The 26930-nt window shown below is 38.1% G+C and overlaps 1 protein-coding gene across 3 annotated transcripts in view; it reads left to right on the forward strand.

The window, feature by feature from the left end:
• Hpse2 (heparanase 2 (inactive)) overlaps positions 1–26930 on the forward strand; it is a 611174-nt gene that overhangs the window by 354319 nt on the left and 229925 nt on the right. The window lies entirely within an intron of this gene.

Consider the following 26930-nt stretch of genomic DNA (forward strand, 5'->3'; position numbering starts at 1 on the left):
ATTTTTTTCAATTCTTGAGTTTTGCTTTGTGTGTGTGTGTTTTTTTTTTTTTTTTTTTTTGGTTGTGAGACTATCACTGCTTCAGTTGTATTATAGAGTTATTTGGTTTATTTAATTCTTCTTGATTAGTTTTTCTGTGTAATAAATATCTAGAAATTCATTCACTTCTATATTTTCTAATACTTTTAGTCTTCAAGAAATTTCCTTATTATTCCATATAGATATCTACTGGGAAATGTTTCAATTTAGTAATACTCATTTTTTCCCTCCTTTCTTCTTTCCCTCCCTCACTTCATACTTCACTTCTTCCCATTCTGTCTCCCTCCCTCCCTCTTTTTCTTTCTCTTTCCTCCACATTTTTTTTTGTTTTGAAATATTGAAACTTTCAGGAAAATTGAAAGACTATATTCTACTGTTTACATTTTGTCATATTTTCTTTCTTTATACCTATATATTTTTTCTAAATACTAAATGTATCTCTTATCAATAAGATTATTCTTTTCAATAATCACAATACCATTGCTGTACTTAATGTATAAAATGAGAACATGGTAATTTCAGGGTATGGTTGAGGGGAAGGATTTTATTGTAGATATGGAGGAGAGTACAGCAGAGGTATTGGGAGAGTCCAGAGAAGAGAGAGAAAGTGGTACACTGAACGTGACCAGCAGAGTGGACTTGGCCATGTGGGTGGGGAAAGCAAGAGAGGAAGACAAAAGAGAAGACCAAGTTGAGCAAATGGCTGAAATGGAAAGGGTTCAGTAGGAAGCTGGGGGGAAGAGAAGCCCATAAGCTGGAGAAGTTTAGAGTAGAGGACAGGGTGAGAAGAGCCAAGACCCCAGCATAGACTCTGTTATAGGTATTTGTGACGCTGGGAGAGCCTTGAGGCCAGCGTGCACTTTTGGATGCTAATAAGCAGCAAAGCAATTTGTCCTGAATATCTTTTGGATCTGAGAATATATAACTTATTGATTCATTGCCACATAAGATACAGCTGTTATTATATGCTTTCCTAATTAGCACAATAAGGCCAATGACAGCTATTCCACCATCCACCTTATCAATCCTAGACTCCCCCAAAGGATCCTGATTACATTTAGTTTTCTTGTCTCTGTAGTTTTCTTTAAATTTGTCACCGTTTCCCCAACTATATTTTTGTTTTTAATGACATTTACATTTTTTTACTATATACTTGCGGCTTTCCTTTTAAAAATACAAGTCAGTTTTCCTGTAGAATATCTCCTGTATCAGGCTTTCTTTTAGGGGCTACTGACCAACTCCCAACTCATGACCTGGAGACTTCTTATTAGTTATGAATGCTTGGCCTAACTTAGGCTCGTTTCTTGATAGCTCTTATAACTTAACCTGTTTTTCTTCATCTGTATTTTGCCTTGAGACTTTTTAAACTTTTCTTTCCTTATGTATATCTTACTTTCCTGCTGTCTCCATATCTGGCTGGCAACTGCCTGGCTTCTGGCCCTGGGTGTGTCCTCCTCTTTCTCCCTCTCTCTCCTCCTTCCTCTTCCTCTCATTTTTCTCATTTATTTTCTCTGCCTGCCAGTCCCACCTATCTCTCTTTTGTCTAGCTATTGGCCATTCAGCTTTTTATTAGACCAATCATGTACCTTAGGCAGGCAAGGCAAAACAGCAACACATCTTTTCATAATTAAACAAATGCAACAGAAACAAATGTAACACACCTTTACACAGTTAAAGTAATATTCCACAGCATAAACATAACATACCTTTATACAGTTAAAGTAATATTCCACAGCATAAACATAACACACCTTTACACAGTTAAAGTAATATTCCACAGCATAAACATAACACACCTTTACACAGTTAAAGTAATATTCCATTCCACAGCATAAACATAACACACCTTTACACAGTTAAAGTAATATTCCATTCCACAGCATAAACATAACACACCTTTACACAGTTAAAGTAATATTCCACAGCATAAACATAACACACCTTTATACAGTTAAAGTAATATTCCACAGCATAAACAAATGTAACACATCTTTGCTCAGTTAAAATAATATTCCATAACAATCTACAATTGTGAATTTGTAGGATTGTTTCCTTATGGTTAGATTCTGTTTAAATATTTGGCAAGGATTCTATATAGGGGATAGATATGTGGACAAGCTTTAGTATGGAGAAAGAGTAGAAGGATGCTAAGAAGTGGGCATTAAGACAATTATTTTGGTGAATAATTTAGTGGATTGAATCTGAGTAGCAGTGGTAAGGACCTGAGATCCCATCTAGAAAAGATCGTAGATGGACTTCCTGTCTGACTCTGGTTATGATAGATGACAGACAGGGAGGAACACATAATAATTCCGAGATTACTAGGAAATGGCTCCATTCATCAATTCAGAGAATTAGTGTTGGCTTCTGAGATTATTTTTTACATGTATATTTTAAAATCCACATGAAACATTTAGAGAAAGATATTTGACATGGAAGATCTTAGTTTTAGACAAGCTCTGAGATAAAGATAGTTGACATGAGAAATCTGGGTTTTAGATGAGCCCTAGTCTCTTTAAATTTCAATGTGGGTATAAAATACTATCCTGACATTAGAAGGTAAGCCTTAGAGACAGATGAGACTGTACAGATACAGCGTTCACAGAAAAGGGTGGGTTATCAACGACTCTTAGCTAAGATCCTCTGCTATTTTCTTGTAGTGGTTTTGTTTGTCAGAACTTTAAGTTCCAAAGTCATTCCATTAACTTGCTCTTTAGACATCAACTAAACTCAGATTTTCTAGGTTTCATTACAGATTATGTTTGCCCCGACTAGACTACAAAACCAGTGGCACTGACCTCATAGTTACATTGCAGTAATTCATGTTTCAGCCAGGTAAATGTGAAGTGTATCCAAGGATAAGAAGCATACCTCAATTAAGATGGGACTGTCTGACCTACCCACATTGTTATTTGGTTCAGTCCCAGAATGCGAGGATGTGTGTATGCAAATCAACCAAACACAATAAAGATGATCATAAATCAGATGTGCATGTACATATGTATGATTCTACAATCTGGATTGCAGTTCTGCAATGGAACGACTCCAGACTGACTTAGCAAAAGACAATGAAAAAAAAAAACTGTTCTCTCAACTCTGCAATAACTTGGCTTTATTCAGTTTTGTTGCTGTGTTTCTTCTGATGGCTCTCAGTGCATGGAGAAAAGAGTCAGGGTTCAGTTGTTCTCCCCACTTCTCAAGAAATCTTTTACACTTTTTCCACAGGTAGAAGCTTAGGATCTCATCAGTACTAAAGAGTGTTATGGCAGTTGTGAATTCCTTCATCCCCAACCATCCAATCTCTAACATGGTTAGAATCACGTCAGATGAACATCTACAAAATGGAAATTTTTATTCAGTGAACTCTGAAGAGATAAAGAGGATGAGGCAATGTAAAAGAAGGGGGAAAACTCAAATACTCCTTGTAGAGAAAGACAAGACTGAGCCCAGTGGAAAGGGCTGATGGTTTGGCTGCCAATATCTGTTACTTAACAGCTGACATTTTCCAGACCTCACTTCAGGGAAGGCAACACCTGATTTCACTTAAAGCTGCAGCATCTGCCCTACTACTTTTCCCAGTCAGCCTAATGCCTCACCCACCAGCACCATGATGAGCAAAGGAAAGAGGATGCAATTAGCTGTGAGTGGGGGTTGGGATGAGTGGGAAGCTAAAAGTCACCTCTGGAGTTCTTATCTGATAGTGAAGATAGCTAGCTTGGGAGGTTTCTCCCCCATGTGCAAACATAGACAAGTGCCAAGAGGCAAGAGCGAGACTGGCAGGATCAGATCTACATCCTGTGATTGGCTTTGGTGGTGGTGATTGTTTTAATAGCTGTGGCTCTCTAGCCTCTGCTTTCCCCAATCACAGTCACTGCTGGACATGTGGAGCAGATAAAAACATTTCTCTCAAACATTGGTCTTGCCAAAGAGAACTAGTAAAAGATGATCAGAGCACTAATGTTGAATTATTTTGTCTCTCATCTAGAGCTCTTGGGCTCTGCTCCAAAATGTTTGATGATCATGCCCATAGGGGAGAAAAAAAGCACATAACTGAATACACTCAGAATTTCAATTTTCAAATAATTCTCATATTCAACACTGCTAATGACATTTTTCTCTCTAGAATTTAAATATGGATGATTAATCTTAGTGGCATGATGCACCTCTTTTTTTATACCCATTCTTATAGTGAATATAATCAATCAACAAATGGTAGACATCTAATTTTAAATTAAGCTAATTCTGGAATTATATTTATTACATACTTCTGTATTTTTTCCACTCTCAAATGAGGATCATGATTATATTTCAGTTCTTCTGGTGTCACCGTCCTTTCAAACCCTGTTTAAATATCCCTCCAGAGTCTGAGTAGTCCCTTTTCCTCAGTTTAGTAAGCTGAATAGATGGCCATAGATCCCTCTTAGGAAGGAGAAATATGAATATATATAATCCTGCATTTTTTGCCTAAAGACCTGCCTGAAACTCTGCGCTCCACAGGAACTCCAAGTGATCAAAGCATAAAGGGTAACCATCCTCCTAATCCCACTGATTCATTTTTGTTTTGTGTTTTGTTTCTTTGGTGGCAGAGTGTAGCCATTAAGTAACACCCATATTTCTGTCTGTATATTTGCTAATAGAGATGTCATGTTTTGCTATTTCCACAAGTCTGATAGTAAAGCTCAGCTGGCATCCCTTTGACCTACTTCCTACTTGGCCTTCAGGAAGTGAGCATCAATGCTTTCTCTTGCTTTCCCTACCTCCTCCCCAGATCATCTCCATGGTTTTGACAAGAACAAATTTTGACTATAGATAAAAGTCACCATCAGAGTTCTTAGTGATCCGGTGTTCCTCTCCTGCATACCCACACGAGCCTTGGTGAATAACAGCAAATAAGGAGGGATATGGGCCACTCCCTCCCTAGCTTATGCATTAAATACTTTGTCTTCAGCTTGTGGCGCTGTTTAGGAAGATTGTAGAAACTTTGGAAGGTGAAACCTGCCTAGAGAAAGTCTCAAGGATTTTGATGGCCTCTGGTTTTTGTCCCCTATGAGGTAAACAGTCTCCTTCTTTAACATGTTCCTTCTATCGTTACACCCTGCCTTACATTAATGGAGTCAAGAATTATTGATTGAAATCTCTGTAATCATGATCCAAAACAAAAAAGTTTTTCATATCAAGCATTAGATTGCACTGATGCACATGTAGCAATTACAATGTTTGGGTTTTGGTTTTTTTTAGATTTCCTCTGTAACCTTCAGACAGTCTTCTGGCCTTATGTCCATTTTAATATGGCTACTTCTCTAAGCCCCTTACATCTCCCTCTATAATCTGTCATTGCAACTAGAACACTTCTATTTTGCTCACTATAGTCATAGCCCTTTCCAGGCTTCTAAACATGACAGTAGCAATAATTTTGCCCCATCTCCAGCAATCTTTGCAAGGACATAAAGTCTCATGTCCAAGAAAGTAATCCAAAATCCAGTTCTTTGATCAAGTGCCTTTAAAAATCATGGTCCAAGAGGACATCCTTGGCTCTCCCTAGTAATTCTCACAACTTGTTGGCTGCATCTTATCTTTGTTTGTTTAATTGGATTATACTGAGTTCTAATTCTTTTTTTTCTTCAAAATAAACTTTAATATTTTCTCAATGACTCTATCATCATTGGCTCATTTGCAAGTTGAAATTTTTCTTTTTTTCTTTATTTTATTCTTTTTAAATTAAAATTTCTGCCTCCTCCCCGTTTCCCATTTCCCTCCCCCTCCTCCCACACATCGCCCCTCCCCCCACCCCTCTCCCCCTCCCCCCACTCCTCTCTCCCTCCCTCTAGTTACTGAAGAGCAGTCCAAATTCCCTGCCCTGTGGGAAGTCCAAGGTCCTCCTACTTCTATCTAGGTCCAGGAAGGTGAGCATCCAAACTGGCCAGGCTCCCACAAAGCCAGTTCATGTATTAGGATCGAAACCTAGTGCCATTGTCCTTGGCTTCTCATCAGCCTTCATTGTCCGCCGTGTTCAGAGAGTCCGGTTTCATCCCATGCTTATTCAGTCCCACTTCAGCTGACCTTGGTGAGCTATAGATCAGTTCCACTGTCACAGTGGGTGGGTGCACCCCTCGTGGTCCTGACTTCCTTGCTCATGTTCTCCCTCCTGCTCCTCATTTGGACCTTAAGAGCTCAGTCCATTGCTCCAAATTGGGTCTCTGTCTCTATCTCGATCCATCGCCAGATGAAGGTTCCAAGAGGATATGCAAGATATTCATCAGTATGGCTATAGGATAGGGTCATTTCAGGTTCCCTCTCCTCAGTTGCCCAAGGTACCAGCTGGGGACATCTCCCTGGACACCTGCGAGCCCCTCTAGTGTCAAGTCTCTTGCCAACCCTAAGATGGCTCCCTTAGTTAGGATATATACTTCGCTGCTCCCGTATCCACCCTTCCTATATCCCAACCATCCCAATCCCCCGAGCTCCTCCCATCCTCCCCTTCTCACGTTTCTCACCCCATTTCCCCTTAGCCCCATGCCACCTCACCCACAAGTTCCCAGCTTTTGCCCGGCAATCTTGTCTACTTCCCCTATCCAGGCGGATGACTATACGTTTTTCTTTGGGTTTTCCTTCTTATTTAGCTTCTCTAGGATCACAAATTATATGTTCAATGTCCTTTATTTATGGCTAGAAACCAATTATGAGTGAGTACATCCCATGTTCATCCTTTTGGGTCTGGGATACCTCACTCAGGTTAGTGTTTTCTATTTCCATCCATTTGCATGCAAAATTCACGATGTCATTGTTTTTTACCGCTGAGTAGTACTCTAATATGTATATATTCCACACTTTCTTCATCCATTCTTCCATTGAAGGGCATCTAGGTTGTTTCCAGGTTCTGGCTATTACAAACAATGCTGCTATGAACATAGTTGAACAGATGCTTTTGTTGTATGATAGGGCATCTCTTGGGTATATTCCCAAGAGTGGTATTACTGGATCTTGGGGTAAGTTGATCCCAAATTTCCTGAGAAACCGCCACACTAATTTCCAAAGTGGTTGCACAAGTTTGCATTCCCGCCAGCAATGGATGAGTGTGCCCCTTCCTCCACAACCTCTCCAGCAAAGGCTATCATTGGTGTTTTTGATTTTAGCCATTCTGACAGGTGTAAGATGGTATCTCAAAGTTGTTTTAATTTGCATTTCCTTTATCACTAAGGAGGTTGAGCATGACATTAAGTGTCTTTTGGCCATTTGAATTTCTTCTGTTGAGAATTCTCTGTTCAGTTCAGTGCCCCATTTTTTAATTGGGTTAATTAGCATTTTAAAGTCTAGTTTCTTGAGTTCTTTATATATTTTGGAGATCAGACCTTTGTCTGTTGCGGGGTTGGTGAAGATCTTCTCCCAGTTAGTGGGTTGCTTTTTGTCTTAGTGACAGTGTCCTTTGTTTTACAGAAGCTTCTCAGTTTCAGGAGGTCCCATTTATTCAATGTTGTCTTTAATGTCTGTGCTGCTGGGGATATACGTAGGAAGTGATCTCCTGTGTCCATATGTTGTAGAGTACTTCCCACTTTTTCTTCTGTCAGGTTCAGTGTGTTCAGACTGATATTGAGGTCTTTAATCCATTTGGACTTGAGTTTTGAGCATGGCGATAGATATGGATCTATTTTCATTCTACAGGTTGACAACCAGTTCTGCCAGCACCATTTGTTAAAGATGTTTTCTTTCTTCCATTGAATACTTTTAGCTCCTTTATCAAAGATCAGGTGTTCATAGGTTTGTGGGTTAAAATCAGGGTCTTCTACTCGATTCCATTGATCAACTTCTCTGTTTTTATGGCAATACCAAGCTGTTTTCAATACTGAAGCTCTGTAATAGAGTTTGAAGTCAGGGATGGTAATGCCTACAGAAGTTCCTTTATTGTATAAGATTGTTTTGGCTATCCTGGGTCTTTTGTTTTTCCATATAAAGTTGACTAATGTCCTCTCAAAATCTGTGAAGAATTTTGATGGGATTTTAATGGGGATTGCATTGAATCTATAAATTGCCCTTGGTAGAATTGCCATTTTTACTGTGTTGATCCTCCCAATTCAAGAGCAAGGGAGATCCTTCCATTTTCTGGTCTCCTCCTCAATTTCTTTCTTCGAAGACTTAAAGTTCTTGTCAAATAGATCCTTCACTTCCTTGGTTAGAGTTACCCCAAGATATTTTATGCTATTTTTGGCTATTGTGAAAGGTGATGCTTCTCTGATTTCCCTCTCTGCTTCCTTATCCTTTGTGTATAGAAGGGCAACTGATTTTTTGGAATTGATCTTGTATCCTGCCACGCTACTAAAAGTGTTTATCAGCTGTAGGAGTTCTTTGCTGGAGTTTTTGGGGTCACTTATGTACACTATCATATCATCTGCAAATAATGAAAGTTTAACTTCTTCCTTTCCAATTCGAATCCCTTTGATCCCCCTATGTTGTCTTATTGCTATTGCTAGAACTTCAAGCACTATATTGAAGAGGTATGGAGAGAGTGGACAGCCTTGGCGTGTTCCTGATTTTAGTGGGATGGCTTTGAGTTTCTCTCCATTTAATTTGATGTTAGCTGTCAGCTTGCTATAAATATCTTTTATTATAGTTAGGTATGACCCTTGTATCCCTAATCTCTCTAAGACCTTTATCATAAAGGGATGTTGAATTTTGTCAAATGCTTTTTCAGCATCTAATGAAATGATCATATGGTTTTCTTTCTTTCAGTTTATTTATATGATGGATTACATTGATAGATTTTCGTATGTTGAACCAGCCCTGCACCCCTGGGATGAATCCTACTTGATCATAATGGATAATTTTTCTAATGTGTTCTTGGATTCGGTTTGCCAGTATTTTATTGAGGATTTTCGCATCGATGTTCATGAGTGAGATTGGCCTGTAGTTCTCTTTCTTGGTTGGGTCTTTGTGTGGTTTTGGTATCAGAGTAACTTCAGCTTCATGAAAGGAATTTGGCAATGACTTCTCTGTTTCTATATTGTGAGATACATTAAGGAGTATAGGTATTAGGTCTTCTTGGAAGTTATGGTAGAATTCTGCATTGAAGCCGTCTGGACCTGGGCTATTTTGGTAGATAGGTTTTTTATAACAACTTCTAATTCTTCACGACTAACAGGTCTATTTAGATTGTTCACCTGGTCCTGGTTTAACTTTGGAATATGGTACTTATCTAAAAAAGTGTCCATTTCTTTTACATTTTCCAATTTTGTGGCATACAGTCTTTTGTAGAATCTAATGATTCTCTGGATTTCCTCTGTGTCTGTGGTTATGTCCCCCTTTTCATTTCTGATCTCGTTAATTTGCGTATTCTCTCTCCGCCATTTGATTAGTTTGGATAGGGGTTTATCAATCTTGTTGATTTTCTCCAAGAACCAGCTTTTTGTTTCATTGATTCTTTGGGTTGTTTTCTGTGTTTCTATTTTGTTGATTTCAGCCCTCAGTTTGGTTATTTCCAGTCTTCTACTCCTCCTAGGTGAGTCTGCTTCTTTTTTCTATAGCTTTCAGGTGGGCTGTTAAGTCTCCAATGTGTGCTTTCTCTGTTTTCTTTAAGTGGGCACTTAGTGCTATGAACTTTCCTCTTAGCACTGCTTTCATAGTGTCCCATAGGTTTGAGTATGTTGAGTCTTTGTTTTCATTGAATTCAAGAAAGACTTTAATTTCTTTATTTTTTCCTTGATCCAGGTGTGGTTCAGTAGTTGACTGTCCAGTTTCCATGAGTTCGTAGGCTTTCTGGGGGTAGCATTGTTGTTGAATTCTAACTTTAATCCATGGTGATCTGATAAGACACAGGTGGTTACTAATATTTTTTGTAACTGTGTAAGTTTGTTTTGTTACCGAGTATGTGGTCAATTTTCGAGAAGGTTCCATGAGCTCAGAGAAGAAGGTATGTATATTCTTTCCTATTTGGGTGGAATGTTCTATAGATATCTGTTAAGTCCATTTGATTCATTACCTCCCTTAATCCTCTTATTTCTCTGTTAGGTTTCTGTCCGATTGACCTGTCCATTGGTGAGAGAGGAGTGTTGAAATCTCCTACTATTAGTGTGGTTTGATGACTGCCTTGAGTTTTAGTAATGTTTCTTTTACATAAGTGGGTGCTTTTATATTAGGGGCATAGATATTCAGGGTTGAGATTTGTACTGATGAATTGTTCCTGTTATGAGTAAAAAATGTCCCTCTCCATCTTTTCTGATTGATTTTAGTTTGAAGTCAACTTTGTTAGAAATTAGTATGGCCACACCTGCTTGTTTCTTAGGTCCATTTGCTTGATAAACCTTTTCCCAGCCCTTTACTCTGAGTAGATGTCTGTCTTTGTGGTTGAGGTGTGTTTCTTGTAAACAGCAGAATGTTGGATCCTGTTTTCTTATCCAATCTCTTTGCCTGTGTCTCTTTATAGGTGACTTGAGTCCATTGATATTAAGTGATATTAATGACCAGTAGTTATTAACTCTGGTCATTTTTTTCTTTCTTTCTTTCTTTCTTTCTTTCTTTCTTTTTTTTTTTTTTTTTGTAGTAGAGTTTGTGTGTTTCCCTTCTTTGAGTTGTGCTGGTGAAGGGTCATTGGATGTCTGAGTTATTGTGGGCATTGTTGGACTCCTTGGGTTGTGATTTTCCTTCAGTTACTTTCTGTAAGGCTGGATTTGTGGCTACGTATTGTTTAAATTTGTTTTTATCCTGGAAAATTTTGTTTTCTCCATTTATAGAACGAAAGCTTGGCTGGGTATAGTAGTCTGGGCTTGCATCCATGGTCTCTTAGTCTCTGCAGTACATCTATCCAGGACCTTCTGGCTTTCGTGGTTTCCATAGAGAAGTCAGGTATAAGTCTAATAGGTTTACCTTTATAAGTAACTTGACCTTTTTCCTTTGCAGCTCTTAATATTCTTTCTTTATTCTGTATGTTTTGTGTTTTGATTATTATATGGTGAGGAGACATTTTTTGATCCAGTCTATTTGGTGTTCTGTATGCTTCTTGGACCTTCAAAGGAATATCTTTCTTAAGGTTGGGAAAGTTTTCTTCTATAATTTTATTAAATACATTTTCTGGACCATTGAGCTGTACTTCTTCTTCTATCCCTATTATTCTTAGGTTTGGTCTTTTTATTGTGTCCCGTATTTCCTGAATGTTTTGTGATGAGAATTTGTTGGTTTTGCTGTTTTCTTTGATCAGTGTGCTTATTTTCTCTATGGTATCTTCAGTGTCTGAGATTCTTTCTTCTATCTCTTGTAATCTGTTGGTAGTACTTGTCTCTGTAGTTCCTTTTCGTTTACCCAGATTTTCCATCTCCATCCTTCCCTCGGTTTGTGTTTTCTTCATTACTTCCATTTCATTCTTCAAGTCTTCAACCGTTTCCCTTACCTGTTTGATTGCTTTTTCTTGATTCTCTTGGTTTTCTTGGGTATCTTTGAGAGATTTATTCATTTCCTCTACCTTTTTGTTTGTAATCTCTAATTGTTTATGGCAGTTTTTCACCTCCTGTTTAAGGTCCTCTATTATTTTCATATAATTCACTTTTGAGTCAAATTCTTCTAATTCTTCTGGAGTAAGGTGCACAATTCTTCTTATTTCGGGATTCCTGGATTCTGGTGATGTCATGTTGCCTTTCAGGTTGTTGGAGGAATTCTTGCATTGGCACCTGCCCATCTCTTCCTTCAAATGGAGCCAGGAGAGGCCTGGTGTCTTGGTCCAGTCTTTGCTGTGACTGACTCCCTGGGTGTATCTCCTCAGTGTAGGAGCAGGAACCGTTCCCTTCCAGATGAACTCCTCAGCACTGAAACATGGACGCCTGGTAGTCCAATGACCCGCAGACAAAAGGGCGAATGTGGGGGTAGGGCGGGGTCAAGTAGAACACAAGACCCTGCAGCCCCAAGCTGAAGGTGCCTGTGCTCCCTTGCGGGGGACCTTGAGGCCTGCCCCGTAGGCAGGCACTCACTGCTTTGGGTGGGTAGCCTTAGTGTAGGAGCGGGAAAATTGTTCTTGAGTAGAGGACCTAGCAGACAGCAGGGCAGGTTTGGGGGTGGAGGGAGCTGGGGGGCTGGGTCGTGTGTAAGAAAAGGGGCCCTGCAGCAGGAGCTGAGGGAGGGGGGTTTGTGCTCTCTTCCGGGACAGTCCGCCCCTGGATAGCACACACTCACCCGTCCAGATGGAACTCCTCAGCACCCTGAGTTCTAATTCTATTGTGGTTATTTGACCATTGTCCAGGATACTACTGGGAACAATTGCTAACTACCTGTTGCCTTTTATGGCTGGAGCATCTTCAGCATTTTCTAACACAATGTGGGTAGTACCTCTTACTAGGGAAGGATAAGTTTCCTTGGAAACATTTGGTGTTCAGTAAGGCATTTTCTTCAAATGCCTAAAACATTCAACCAGATGCCCCTAATTCATATTTTAGACTTTGGGGTTATTCTAACAGACTCTTGGCAGAATAACAGAGCAGATTTGATTCAACATTCAAACACTTCTGAAGACCCGTAGCTGTCAAGATCTCCATATTTCTACTTAGCCGTATTTATTCTTTTATCACGTGTTCTTACTTACATGCTTTCTGCACTCAGCCTATTGCTTTTCTTCAGGGCTTCAGCAGAATTCTGTATAATCTAAAACTCTGTTCTCTTTGTACAGATTTCCTCCAATATATTTTAAATCCCTGAATTATTAAAATTACATCTCTCTACCCAGATGGGTGTTTTCTCATATCACTGTCACCAAAATCTCTAGCTCATAACTGTCACCTTTTGTCAGGAATTATCAGTGCATGCCCACCTACCCCATTAGAGACAGCCTTCTTCTGTGCTGTGCTAGCCAGTTTCAAACTCCCATTTCAATACCTGTTTCCCGGGACAATTTTCACTCTCATTTGTGATAGTTTGGTTTTCCTAAGCAGGAGACACCAGATTAGGATTAATTGTGTTGGAGAAACGAAGTACAGACCTAAACAGAGAACTCTCAACAGAGGAATCTAAAATAGCTGAAAGACACTTAAGGAAACGTTCAACATCCTTAGTCAGAGTAATGCAAATTAAAACAACTCTGAGATTCCATCTTACACCTGTAAGAATGGCCAAGATCAAAAACACTGATGACAACTTATGCTGGAGAGGTTGTGGGGAAAAGGGAACACTCCTGCATTGCTGGTGGGAATGCAAGCTGGTACAACCCCTTTGGATGTCAGTGTGGCGATTTCTCAGAAAATTAGGAAATAACCTTCCTCAAGACCCAATAATACCACTTTTGGCTATATATCCAAAGGATGCTCAATCATGCCACAAGGACATGTGCTCAACTATGTTCATAGCAGCTTTGTTTGTCATAGCAGAACCTGGAAACAACCTAAATGCCCCTTGACTAAAGAATGGATAAGGGAAATGTGGTACATTTACACAATGGAGTACTACACAGCAGAAAAAATAACGACAGCTTGAATTTTGCAAGAAAATGGATGGAGCTAGAAAACATTATTTTAAGTGAGGTAACCCAGACACCAAAAGACAATTATCACATGTACTCACTCATAAGTGGTTTTTAAACATAAAGCAAAGAAAACTGGCCCACAAATTACAATCCCAGACAATTTAGACAACAATGAGGACCCTAATCTAAATGAGTAGAAAAAGATAACATCTCCTGAGTAAATTGGGAGCATGAAGACTTTGGGGAAGGTTTGGAGCGGGGGAGAGACAGGAAGGGGAGCAGAGAAAAATGTAGACCTCAATAAAAATCAATTTGAAAATGCTCAAAAAAAGAAAAAAAGACTAAGGAGAGGGGAGAAGGGAAATATCAGGGGAGGAGAATATAGTACAGTTCCAGAAAAGTTCCTTCCAGACCCATGTGCTCTTCAAGCCAAAATTACCTGTAGAAATAGTCTTGCAACTTAATGGGATGAAATTGCCTTAGCATCTATGATGTCAATGCTCGGTTATTGAGTAAGGAGCAGCTCGTGGAATATGTAACTTTAGTGTGAACAGAATATTAAGGGAAGAAGATCAGCATTTGGATCAGTCATTCTGTCTGTTGGAGATTTGAGTGGCACATTTTTAAGGCTACCATACTTGTACACACATATACATAGGATCACACAGTTATATCTAGAGATCATATTCTATTGCTGTTATATTTTTAAGTTTTTAAATTATAATAAAATAGAATTACATCATGTCCTTCATTCTCTTCCTTTCTATCTCTCCCAGGTGCCCCCATTCCCTCTCAAATCGATGGCTTGTTTTTCTTTCATAATTATTGTTACACATATTTCAATTTATATATATTTCAATATATAAATACAATCTACTGAATCCATTAGTGTTGCTGTGTGTATATGGTATCAGTGCTGACCACTTGGATTTGGATAACCAATTAGGAGGCCCTTACCTGGGAGAGACTAATTCTCCTTTCTCTGCAATCTGGTTTCCTATAGTTCTTGGTTTATGGAAAACCCTGTGGAACTTCCCATTCCTTTACAGTATGTCTATTGGTGTTATTATCCTTCGGATCCTATTTAGGCAACCATATTGTTAAAGTATCACGGGTATAGCTTACCTTTCATTTCTAGGAGACACAATCTCAGAACAAATTCCCTGGTCCTCTGACTCTTAAAATATTCCTGTCCCCTTTCCACATTGTTTCCTGAGCTTTAGTTGCAGAAGCTGCATTGTAGATGTATCTGTGACCAACATAGTATCTTCTGCCTGTACTTCCTTTGGCCATAAATTATGAATATAGGTCCTTGTGTGTGATAGTAGTGACCCACTGTGCTCAGGGGTACACAGGATTAGGGACAATCTAATGGCTCTGGCACCTGTGCACACAACAGTGGGTGTATGGTCCATTTTGTGGCCACTCTAACCACAAGAAGGGAGGCAGCATCAAGTGATGGATGTTTCCTTAGATTACTTACTACTTACTACGGTTAACCCTGCTGGTGTAAAGAGCCTCTATCACTAGCAGACCAGGCAGTTAAATAGATCTATACACTACATGAGGCAAAGTAGCTGGAAAAAGCAGAGTGTCCATGTTCTGGCATTTACACTCAGTCTCGAAAGCAGTGTTTCTAGATGCTGTGTGGACAGGTGTGTCGTAGCAAGAATTGAGAGCACAAGCTCTCTGTCACTTATTTTGTTAAAGTTTTCTCAGCTTTGGTCTGTAAAGAAAGGATTTCTTCTGGCTGTCTGCTATGAGCTTTTGCCATGCCTCCATCATTGTTAATCATTTTCTCAAATTCTGTCAACAGAAACTCTACTCAGTACATGTATTCTCTAGCGCTGGCAGACATTTCTCCAAGAAGCCCTAAATGTTTTGTTATAAAACGGTAATTATAAACCAAGATCTTGGTGCTAGGCATGTTTGTATATGTTAGAAATCCATTGTTCTAGAATTATTCTTAATATTCTTAATATTGTGAACATATTAGAAATTTTTATATGTATGTATAGTAGAAATAGTATATAGAGAGATTCAGGACATATAGGTTGTGTATGTATATATATACATATATGTGTTTGGAATATTAGGAATAGTGTTTTAAAATAATATATCTAACTATATATATTTTGTATCCATCTGTCTATGTGTATCTTTCTTTTTATTTTTAAAATGCTAACTTTTTGTTTTTATTGAGCTACATTTTTCTTCACTCCCTTCCCTTGTTCCACTTTCCCCTTATACCCTCCCCATGACCACCATGCCCCCAATTTACTTAGGAGATCATGTCTTTTTCACCTTCCTATGTAGATCCATGTCTGTCTCTCTTAGGGTCCTCCTTGTTACCTAGGTTCTCTGGAGTTGTGACCTATAGGCTGACTTTTCTTTGCTTTATTTCCAAAAATCACTTATGAGTGAATACACATTATATTCTGGGTCTGGGTTACCTCACACAATATGGTTTTCTTCTATATCCATCCATTTACCTGCAAATTTCAAGATGTCATTTTTTTTTTTTTTTTTTTTTTTTTTTTTTGGTTTCTCGAGACAGGGTTTCTCTGTGGTTTTGGAGCCTGTCCTGGAACTAGCTCTTGTAGACCAGGCTGGTCTCGAACTCACAGAGATCCGCCTGCCTCTGCCTCCCAAGTGCTGGGATTAAAGGCGTGCGCCACCACCACCCGGCTAAGATGTCATTATTTTTTACTCCATGGTGTAGCTGTACCACATTTTCTTTATCCATTCTTCAATTGAGAAGCACCTAGATTGTTTCCAGGTTTTGGCTATTACTAATAATGTTGCTATGAACATAGTTGAACAAATGTCCTTGTAGTGTGATTGAACATCTTTTGGGTATATACTGAGACTTGAGGTAGATTTTTTTCTAATTTTCTGAGAAATCATCATACTGATTTCCAAAGCAGCTGTACAAGTTTGCACTCCCACCAGCAATGGAGGAGTGTTCCTCTTACCCCACATCCTCTCCAGCACATATTGTCATCAGTGTTTTTGATTATTGGCCATTCTTACATGTGTAAGATGGAATCTCAGAGTTGTTTTGATTTGCATTTCTCTGCTGTCTAAGGATGTTGAACATTTCTTTAAGTAACTTTCAGCCCTTTGAGATTTGTCTGTTGAGAGTTCTTTGTTTAGATCTGTACCCCATTTTTAAATTGGATTATCTGTTCTTTTGATGTCAAGTTTCTTGAATTCTTGGATATCGGTCCTCTGTTCGATGTGGAACTGGTAAAGAGATTTTCCCATTCTATAGGCTGCTGTTTTGTCTTGTTGACCATATCATTTGCTTTACATAAGTTTCTCAGTTTAAGGAGGTTCCATTTATTAACTGTTTCTCTCAGTGTCTGTGCTGCTGGGGTTATATATTTAGAAAGTGGTCTCCTGTGCATTCAAATGTACTTCCCACTTTCTCTTCTATGAGTTTTGGTGTGCTTTGTTTGTGTGAGGTCTTTGACCCATTTGGACTTGAGTTTTGTGCATGGCAATAATTGTGGATCTATTTACATTCTTCTACATTTTGATATTCATTTATGCCAGCACCATTTATTAAATATGCTTTCTTTTTTCAATTTTATATGTTTATCTTCTTTGTCAAAAATCAGGTATTTGTAGGTATGTGGATTGATATCTGGGTCTCCAATTCAGTTCCATTGGTCCTCCTGTCTGTTTTTATGCCAATACCAGACAGTTTCCATTACTGTAACTCTTTAGTAAAGATTGAAGTTTGGGACTGTGATGCCTCCAGAAGTTCTTTTGTTGTATACAGGACTGTTTTGGCTATCCTGGATTTTTTGTTTTTCCATATGAAGTGGAGTATTATTCTTCCAAGGTGTGTGAAGAATTTGTCTGAGATTTTGATAGATATTGCATTGAATCTGTAGATTGCTTTTGGTAAGATTGCCATTTTTACTTTGTTAAATTCTACCTACCCCAAAGTGGAGATCTTTCCATATTCTGGTATCTTCTCCAATTTTTTTCTTCAAAGTTTTAAAGTTCTTTTCATACATGTCTTTTACTTGTTTGGTTAGCATTATCGCCAAGGCATTTTATGTTTTTTGTGGCTTTTATGATGTGTGATGTTTCTCTGATTTCTTTCTTGGATCATATATCATATGTATAAAAGAGAGGTACTGATTTTTTTAGTTAATTTTGTATTCTGCTACATTACTGAAGGTGTTTATGAGTTGTAGGAGTTCCCTGGTAGAATTTTTGGGGTCACTTAAGTATACTGTCATATCATCTGCAAATACTGAGAGTTTGACTTCTATTCTCCAATTTGTTCCCCTTGATATCCTTTTGTTTTCTTATTGCTCTAGTGAGAAGCTTATATATTGAATAGATATGGAGTGAGTGGACAATCTTGTCTTGTTCCTGATTTCAGTGGAATTGCTTTGAGTTTCTCCATTTAGTCTGATGTTGACTATTGACTTGCTGTATATTGCTTTTATTATGTTAGGTATGTTCCTTGTATCCCTGCCCTCTCCAAGACTTTTATCATGAAGGGGTTTTGAATTTTGTCAAAAACCTTTTCATTATCTAATGAGATGAACATGTGGCTTTTTCTTTTAGTTTGTTTATATGGTGGATTACATTGACAGATTTTATTATATTGAACCATCCCTGCATCTCTGGGATGAAGCCTACTTGGTCATGGTAGATGATTTTCCTGATGTGTTCTTAAATTAGTTTTGCAAGTATTTTATTGAGCATTTTTGCATAAATGTTCATGGGGGAGGTTGGTCTGTAATTCTCTTTCTTAGTAGTGTCTTTGTGTGGTTTGGGTATCAGGGTAACATAGCCTCGTAAAAAGAGTTTGACATTGTTTCTTCTGTTTCTATTGTATTAGACAATTTGAGGAGTATTGGAATTAATTCTTTCTTGAAAGTCTTATAAAATTCTGCACTGAAACCATCTGGTCCTGGGCTTTTTTGGTTTGGAGAATTTTGATGACTGTTTCTATTTCCTTAGTGGTTATAGATCTATTTACTTTGTTTATCTGGTCTTGATTAAATTTTGGTAAGTGATATTTATCCAGAAAACTGTCCATTTCCTTTGAGTTTTCTAATTTCGTGGAGTACGGTTTTTAAATTTATTTTTTAAAAAACTATCTTTTCTCATTTTCCATATCAAATCCATTTCCCACTCCCTCCCCTCCTCCTGCTCCCTCCACCTTCCCACCTTCCCACCTCTCCACTCCCCATCCACTTCTCAGAGAGGGTAAAACTTCCCATGGAAAGTCAACAAAGTCTAGCACATTGCTTTGAGATAGGACCAAGACCCTCCCCCTATATCTAGGCTGGGCAAGGTATCTCTCCAGAGAGAATGGTTTTCAAAAAGCCAGTACAAGCAGTAGGGATAAATCCTCGTTTCACTGCGGTGGCTCCACAGTCTGCCCCAGCCATATAACTGTCACCTGCATTCAGAGGGTCTAGTTTGGTCCTATGCTGGTTCCCTTGCTGTCAGGCCAGAGTTGGAAGGCTTCCATTAGCTCAGGTGAGCTGTTTCAGTGGGTATCCCCATCATGGCATTGATCAGCCAGCAGGAGTACAAGTTTTTAGAGTATTACCTGATGATTCTCTGGATTTCCTCAGTGTCTGTTGTTATATTTCCCTTTTCATTTCTGATTTTGTTAATTTGGATATTCTCTTCCTTTTGGTTAGTTTGGATAAAGGTTTGTCTATTTTGTTGATTTTCTCAAAGAACCAACTCTTTGTCTCATTGATTCTTTCTATTGTTTTCTTTGTTTCTATTTTGTTGATTTTAGCTCTCAATTTGATTATTTCCTGTCATCTACTCCCTGATGGGTGTGTCTGCTTCTTTTTCTTCTAGAGTTTTTAGGTGTTCTGTTAACTCACTAGTGTGGGATTTTTCCAACTTCTTTATGTAGGCATTTAGTTCTATGAACTTTCCTCTTAACACTGCTTTCATTGTGTCTTATAAGTTTCAGTACGTTGTGTGGTAATTTTCATTGAATCTTAGGAAGTCTTTAAGTTCTTTATTTCTTCCTTAACCCACTGGTGATTCGAGTGAGCATTATTCAATTTCCACGTGTTTGTGGGCTTTCTGAAATTAGTGTTGCTGTTGAAGTCTAACTTTAAGCCATGGTGATCTGATAAGATACATGGGATTATTCCAATTTTTTTTTATGTGTTAAGATTTGCTTTGTCCTGAGTATGAGGTCAATTTTTGAGAAGGTTCCATAGGGTGCTGAGAAGAAGGTATATTCTTTTATGTTGGAATGAAATATTATATAGATATCTGTTAAGTCCATTTGAGTCATAATATCTGTTAGTTCTCTTATTTCTCTATTAAGTTTCTGTCTGACAGACCTGTTCAGTGGTGAGAATGGCATGTTAAAGTCTTCCATTATTAGTATGTGGGACTTAATATGTGATTTAAGCTTTAGCAATGTTTCTTTTACATATGAGGGTGGCCTCGTATTTGGGGCATAAATGTTCATTATTGAGATTTCCTCTTTACAGATATTTCCTTTGTCAAATATGGAATGTCCTTCTTTGTCTCTTTTGATTGATCCTAGTTTGAAATCTATTTTGTTAAATATTAGGATAACTACCCCAGCTTGTTTCATAAGTCCATTTGGTTAGAAAATTTTTTCCCAACCCTTTACTCTGAGGTGATGTCTGTCTTTGTAGTTGAGGTGTATTTCTTGTATGCAGTAGAGGGATGGAATATGTTTTAGTATTCAATCTGTTAGGCTTTGTCTTTTTATAGGTGAGTTGAGTCCATTTATATTAAGGGATATTAATGAACAGTGATTGCTAGTTCCTATCATTTTAGTTTTTGTTGTAGGTAATGTGTGCTTTTTCATTCTTTGGGGTTTGTTTCTGTGAGATCATCTATTGTCTGTGTTTTTGTGGGTGTAGGTGACTTCCTTTGGTTGGAGTTTTCCTTCTAATACTTGTGTAGGGCTGAATTTGTGTCTAGGTATTGTTGAAATCTGATTCTGCCATGGAATATCTTGTTTTCTCCATGTATGGTAATTGAAAGTTTTGCTGGGATAGTAGTCTGGGCTGCATCCTTGATCTCTTAATGTTTATGTAACACTTGCCCAGAACCTTATGGCTTTCATTGTTTCCATTGAGAAGTCAGGTGTAATTCTAATAGGTCTGTCTTCTTATATTACTTGGCCTTTTTCTTTTGAAGCTCTTAATATTCTTTCTTTATTCTGTGTGTTTTGTGTTTTGATTATTATATAACAAGGGTACTTTTGATTTTTTGGTCTAGTCTATTTGGTATTCTGTAAGCTTCTTGTACCTTCATAGGGGCATCCTTCTTTAGGTTGGGAAAGTTTTCTTCTATGATTTTGTTGAATATATTTTCAGTGCTTTTAGTTGGACTTCTTCTATCCCCAGTATTCTTAGGTTTGATCTTTTCATGATGTCCCATATCCCATGATGTCCAACATCTCCTGGATATTTTGTGTAAACTTTTGTTAAATTTAACATTTTCTTTGACCCATGAATCTATTTCCTCTATTGTATCATCAACACTGAGATGTTCTCCTTCATCTCTTGTATTCTGCTGTTTATTCTTGCATTTGTGGTTCCTGATCATTTATCCATAATTTCCATTTCCAGAATTCCCTCGATTTGTGTTTTCTTTATTGTCTCTATTTATGTTTTCAAGTTTTGAATTGCTTTTTTTCATCTGTTTGATTGCATTTTCTTTAAAGGATTTGTTGATTTCTTCCAATTTTTTGTTTGTCTTTTCCTCCATTTCTTTGAGAAAAATTTTTATTTCCTCTTTAAGAGTCTCAAACATTTCCCTAAAGTTATTTTTTAGGTTATCTTCCTCTGCTTCATCTGTGTTTTGGTGTCCAAATCTTGCTGCTGTAGAGCCACTGTTTTTTTGTGTTTTTTTTGTTTTTTTTTTGTGGTGCTGCGTTTTCCTTTGTATTGTACAATGTGTTCTTACCTTGGTATCTACCCATCTTTTCCTCCAGTTGGTGTAGTTGGTGTTGTGTCTCTGGTGATCAGTTCTCCAGGCACCAGTAGATCCTGGGCTCAGATGGTTGATCCTCATGATGAAGTTGGGACCACGGTCCCGTCATGAAGAATATTGCTCAGTGGCGGAGTGGAGGTCAGTCATAGTCGGGTGGGCCTTCCTTGCCTGCTGGTTCCCGTGAGGGTCAAGTGTGGGCACTTTGTGTATTTTTCTATCTATGCACATGCCCTGACTTGGCAGCCATTTAGATTAGTGAGTGCATTCAATGATTCATTTATAAGTATATTTAACTATATGTGTATATGTGTACGTATGTATACAAAGGTTTGTACAAACATATGCATCTGTCCCTATGAATATATACTCACATTTATATGCATGGATTCTACTGATAATCCGATTTCAATCCAACTCCAAAATTGATCCTGGTTTTCTCTCTTTGTTTTTAGTAACTTTTTGTAGTCTAGATTTTTTTTTAGAATTTATTTAACCAGTTTCCATTTTAAATGAGTTTAGATTATTTTTAGTTATTGACAATTAAAACAAATATTGCAAAGATACTAACTGTACATTTATCCTGCAGACTTTCTAAGCATTTATATTGGTCAATCTTAAGAGAACGTGCATTCACATTTTAATAGATATTCCAAAATATCCTCTAGAATTATCCCTCAGATTTTTAGAAACTTGTTTTAGGAGTACAGTTCTTAAAAGTTATATTAGCCTCTTTACTAATCTCAGGGTCGCTTGTGATTTCCTCCTGTCATCATTTTGATTAGTTCCTAATGGGATCCAAAAGACGTGCTATACTCGTTGGCACTCAGTTTTCCCTTTCATCTAGTTAAAATGATTAATGGAACAATTACTCTCTAGCCCTGAGTCTTCTGATAGTGCTGTAATTTTTTATTCACAGACATTTCCAAAATCTCATTCTCCTCCAACAGCCTTGGCTAAATTGTCGGCATTTATGCCTTCTTTATATCCTAGTTAAGGTTTCATTGCCCTGACTAACCTGGAGATATTAGCTCTCAGTTTAGAGATATCTTCACTCTTTCAATAGCTATGTTCTCCTCCTAGGCAATTTTCAGACTTCTCTCTCTTAATAGTTGCAATTAAATGCCCCCTGTTGGTTGTACTTACCAAGCCAAATGGTTTCAGATTTAACTGCCATGATTCTCTGAATTTCAATAGGCAGTTTCAGAGTGTGCCTCACTCTGAGTTTTCTTTCACATTTTTCTCATTTTATTGCTTTTTCTCTTTTTAAAGCCTCTATCAGATGACTTCCTAGGGCTCATCAGTATTATTCACTCTAAATTGAAACTTAAAACAATGTGTCTATTTTTTTAGTGCATTGAATAGTGTTTAGCAGTAGCATGACCTAAAGGAAATTTGCTACAATGAACAATGATAACTGAGGTTGGATAGCTAGGATATAAATCTTAAATGACATTGAAAGGTTCAAAATAACACCTGCTAAGTCAGGTATTTATTAAGATATATTATGTACCAGATATTAAATTGATGCTAAAGGGTTAGTAGAACAAATACTCCAGTCTGCCTTGAGAGAGAAAGAGCTGAACAATAAGCCTCATTAGCTAATTGCTATAATAGAAACAGTTAAAGAGCCAAGACAGAACAGAGATGCTATTTCTCTACTTGGCAAGTCAGAAATTCCCACACAGGAAATTACTGATCTTGCTATGAAGAGTAAAGAAATGAGGAGAAAAGACATACGGGACAGAGTCAACAAGCCTGTAATAACATGAAATATGAGAAAATGTAGTTCAGCAAAGGATGGTGGGGAGTTTTAAGATAGCACAAATTCCATCAAACTCCAGTATCTTGAAACCCTTTGGGTCAAGTATAAGCATATGCTATTCTTCCTACCCCTTACAATCTCTTTCAACTCATGTCAACTCTCCCTCCCTCCCTCCCTCCCTCCCTCCCTCCCTCCCTCCCTCCCTCCCTCCTTCCCTCCCTCTGTCTCTCTCCCCCTCCCCCCCCTCTCTGTGCGTGCATGTGTGTATATCTGTATGCAAGTGCTAGAGGTCCAAATGATGTATCTTCCTAAATTGCTCTCCACCATATATTTTGAGACAGATCTTTCAGTGAAACCAGAACTCACCAATTCAGATAGACTGGCTGGCCAATAAGCCCTAGGAATTCCCCCCCCCCCCCCGCCTCCCTGGGGTTGGGATTGCAGGTAAACATAACCTTGTCCAGTGTTTTGGATGTGTGCTGGTGTTCCAAACTCAAGTCCTTATGCTTACATGGCAAGCATTTTACTGACTGGGATTTTTCCCCAAACATGATACCAGTGTTTTTAAGATGCAAGCTGGACTGTGTTCAAAGAGTTTAGTGTTCCCTTAACCCTTCAGGGTAGAAGCTAAAGTTCTTACAACAGCCAGTAAGGCTCTTTGTTACCTGGATCTGCCTTTGCCCTTCTACAGCTTTTGCATTGAGGTCATTCTATATTTACCCACCTGGCTTATGCCCTTACCTATATCACACCTCTACTTCAATGATATGTTCTCAATGATGCCTGTTTGAAGTAGCCTGTCAGTTTCTACTGTTTCTGGTTCCTCCCACTCTGCTCTTTCTCACCATCCCCACTAAAGCCGATAACAAGGAAACAAGGACTGTCACCTCTTCTGCTCATAGCTAGGGAGAGAAAAAAAAGAGGATGGTGGTTTCCTAGAATATAATGTGGTAGGTGCTTAGCAAACATTTTAATGAGTCCTATTTTGTTTTTTTTTTAAATTTTATTACTTTAAAAAAATACCAATCCAAATTCCCACTTCCTCCCCTCCTCCCACTTCCTTCCCACTCCTTCCACACACCTTCCCCCCAACCCCCTCAAATCTTAAGAGAGGGCAAGGCACCCTGCCCTGTGGAAAGTCCAAGGCCCTCCCCACTACATCCAGATTTAGCAAGGTATACATCCAAAGAGAATAGGATCCCAAAAAAGCCAGTACATGCAGTAGAGAAATCCCCGTGCCATTGTCATTGGCCCCTCAGTCTGCCCCAACTGTCAGCCACATTCAGAGGAACTAGTTTGATCCCATGCTTGTTCATTCCCAGTCCAGTTGGAGTTGATGAGCTCCCGTTAGCTCAGGCACATTGTCTCAGTGGATGAACCCTCATGGTCCTGACTTCCTTGCTCATACTCTCCCTCCTTCCACTCTTCAACTGGACCTTGGGAGCGCAGTCCAGTGCTCCAATGTGGTTCTCTGTCTTTATTTCCACCTCATGTTGGACAAGGGTTCTGTGTTGATATTTAAGATAATCATCAGACTGACTACAGGGCAAGGCCAGTTCAGGCACCCTCTCTATTGCTTAGTGTCTTATCTGGGATCAACCTTGTGGACTCCTGGGAATTTTTCTAAAGCCAGGTTTCTTGCTAACCCCAAAATGGCTCCCTCAATCAAGATATCTCTTTCCTTGCTCTCATATCTGTTCTTGTTTTGGTTTTTATTGAATTATTCTTTGTCTGGTTTGTTTCTTAAGTGTAAGATCCTGAGAAACCTCAGAAAAATCATCAGCCATTTGCATCTCAGTTTGCATTCGTTAATATTTATCTAACTATACCCAGGATAAGGCTAAGGTTAGCTTCACTGAAGAAATGGTGTTTTGACCAAAAAAAAAAAAAAAAGGTTTTATGCTTTGAATTTAAGAAAACCAACTTTAAGTTCTCTCCATTTTCTTTTACCTGATAGTCCTTTTATTGTCACAGAACTCGAACAAATAAGTTGAGTCTGTTCTCTGTCTATATATTCCGAGTGTTCCACTTCCCCTCCAGTCTCTCCTCCAGTCCTCAGTCTAATGAGCTCAGTGGTTCTCCCTGCATCCACCTTTGCTTTGTCTGTTTGTTTGTTCTTTGTTATTAACAGTTAGAAGCAGTGCACAGCACTGCTAGGCAACTCTCTTTGTGGTTTTTAAAGACTGGACTTCTGGGTTTTTTATTGCTTGGGGTTTTGTTTTAGTTTGCTCTCCTTCTCCCCCCATATCCTCTGCTCTTTATCCTTTTGAACCTTGTATGTACTGTATGTAGACATGTTTCCAAAAACATTCATCTTTCGATTTTTATTTCTTTAGAAATCTCAAAAGCTTTCAGAGCACCAACTCTCAGCATTGCTTGGAAGTTTCCCAAGTCGACTGCTGCATAGATCTTTCTGTAACTCCACCGCCTTTTTGTTGACCTGTAAAACGATGTTTCTTAGAATTCTGTTCTTGTTACATGCAGAGCACATCAAGGCACTAGTACACTCTGGTAGAGAGACTAGAAAGCCAGTTTTAAGTATCTATTTGTTTGGATGGACCTGGGGCGGGAGGCAAAGGGAATATTCCAAGGAGGTTGTATTTGTTAAGCTTCTACTAAATTCTCTGCACTCAAGTACATGTATTTCTCTAGTGCACTTTAGAGTGCATTTCTTAAATTAGCAATTTAGTTTAATCTCTTTTGCCTTTTTCATTTTCATACTTTCATTTCATTATACATATTTTTATGTAACATAAAATATTTGGGTTGTAAGAGCTTTTCAAGATCACTTTACAACATAAACTAATATATGCTAGATGGTTAGCTTATTTGAAAGATACAGTGAGATTCAGTGCTAGACTTGAAGGACTTCATGGAAGAAGCCAGCTTTAAAATTATGCTTAATAATGTTTTTCTTACACTTTTAACATTCTACTTCTCAACTTTTACTTCATTTACAAACTCTAAATTTTATTCTACATTCTACATCTTTTTGTAGGTTATTTTTCCTTGCTGTGAACTATCAACTCATGAAGTCACAGACTGAGGTGCTTTTGTGTTCAATGTGTGTTTATCTAATATATATGAAACACCATTATATAGGCATAATAGGTTCAAAAAAAAGTCTAAGTAAAGGTAGTCAGTTTATCCAAAATTACTATCTGTCATTAATACTAAATTTTGACACATTCTAGTAGGATTTTTTATAGAAACTTTTGTTTTAATGAATAAAACTAAATCCTAGATATATAAGCATTTGTCATTGTATAGCTGACAAGCTGTAAATGGTCCTCATAAGTGTAAAGAGTTCAGAAAAAAAATCATTTTTCTGTCAACATAATTAAAGTTTTGTGGCACATATATTAAAGGACCTCACAATGGTCCTCTTCTGATCTTTTAATATTCAGACTATTTGGGGGAAGCTATAATGATTCTCGGGTGTCAGGAACCTCTAGACAAAGTTATTTTATCTAAAACAAAGCATGGTAGTGTAATTATTCATTTGTAGGTACAATCTAATTATTATTGCCAATGGTCTTTTAAGTAGTAATGGTTTTCCTTTAAAATATGTTTATTTGGCTAGTTTCTTAGCCTTTTCTTTTATATAATTTCACCTTCCTCACAATAGATACTGAAAAAATCTTGAGTTTTTTCTTTTTAAAAATTTCCTTGTCAGTCTTTCTCATATCTGCCCTAAGAAGGCCTGGAAGTCCTACC

The sequence above is a fragment of the Chionomys nivalis genome, chromosome 8 (assembly GCF_950005125.1).
Source record: "Chionomys nivalis chromosome 8, mChiNiv1.1, whole genome shotgun sequence".
Lineage (NCBI taxonomy): Eukaryota > Metazoa > Chordata > Mammalia > Rodentia > Cricetidae > Chionomys > Chionomys nivalis.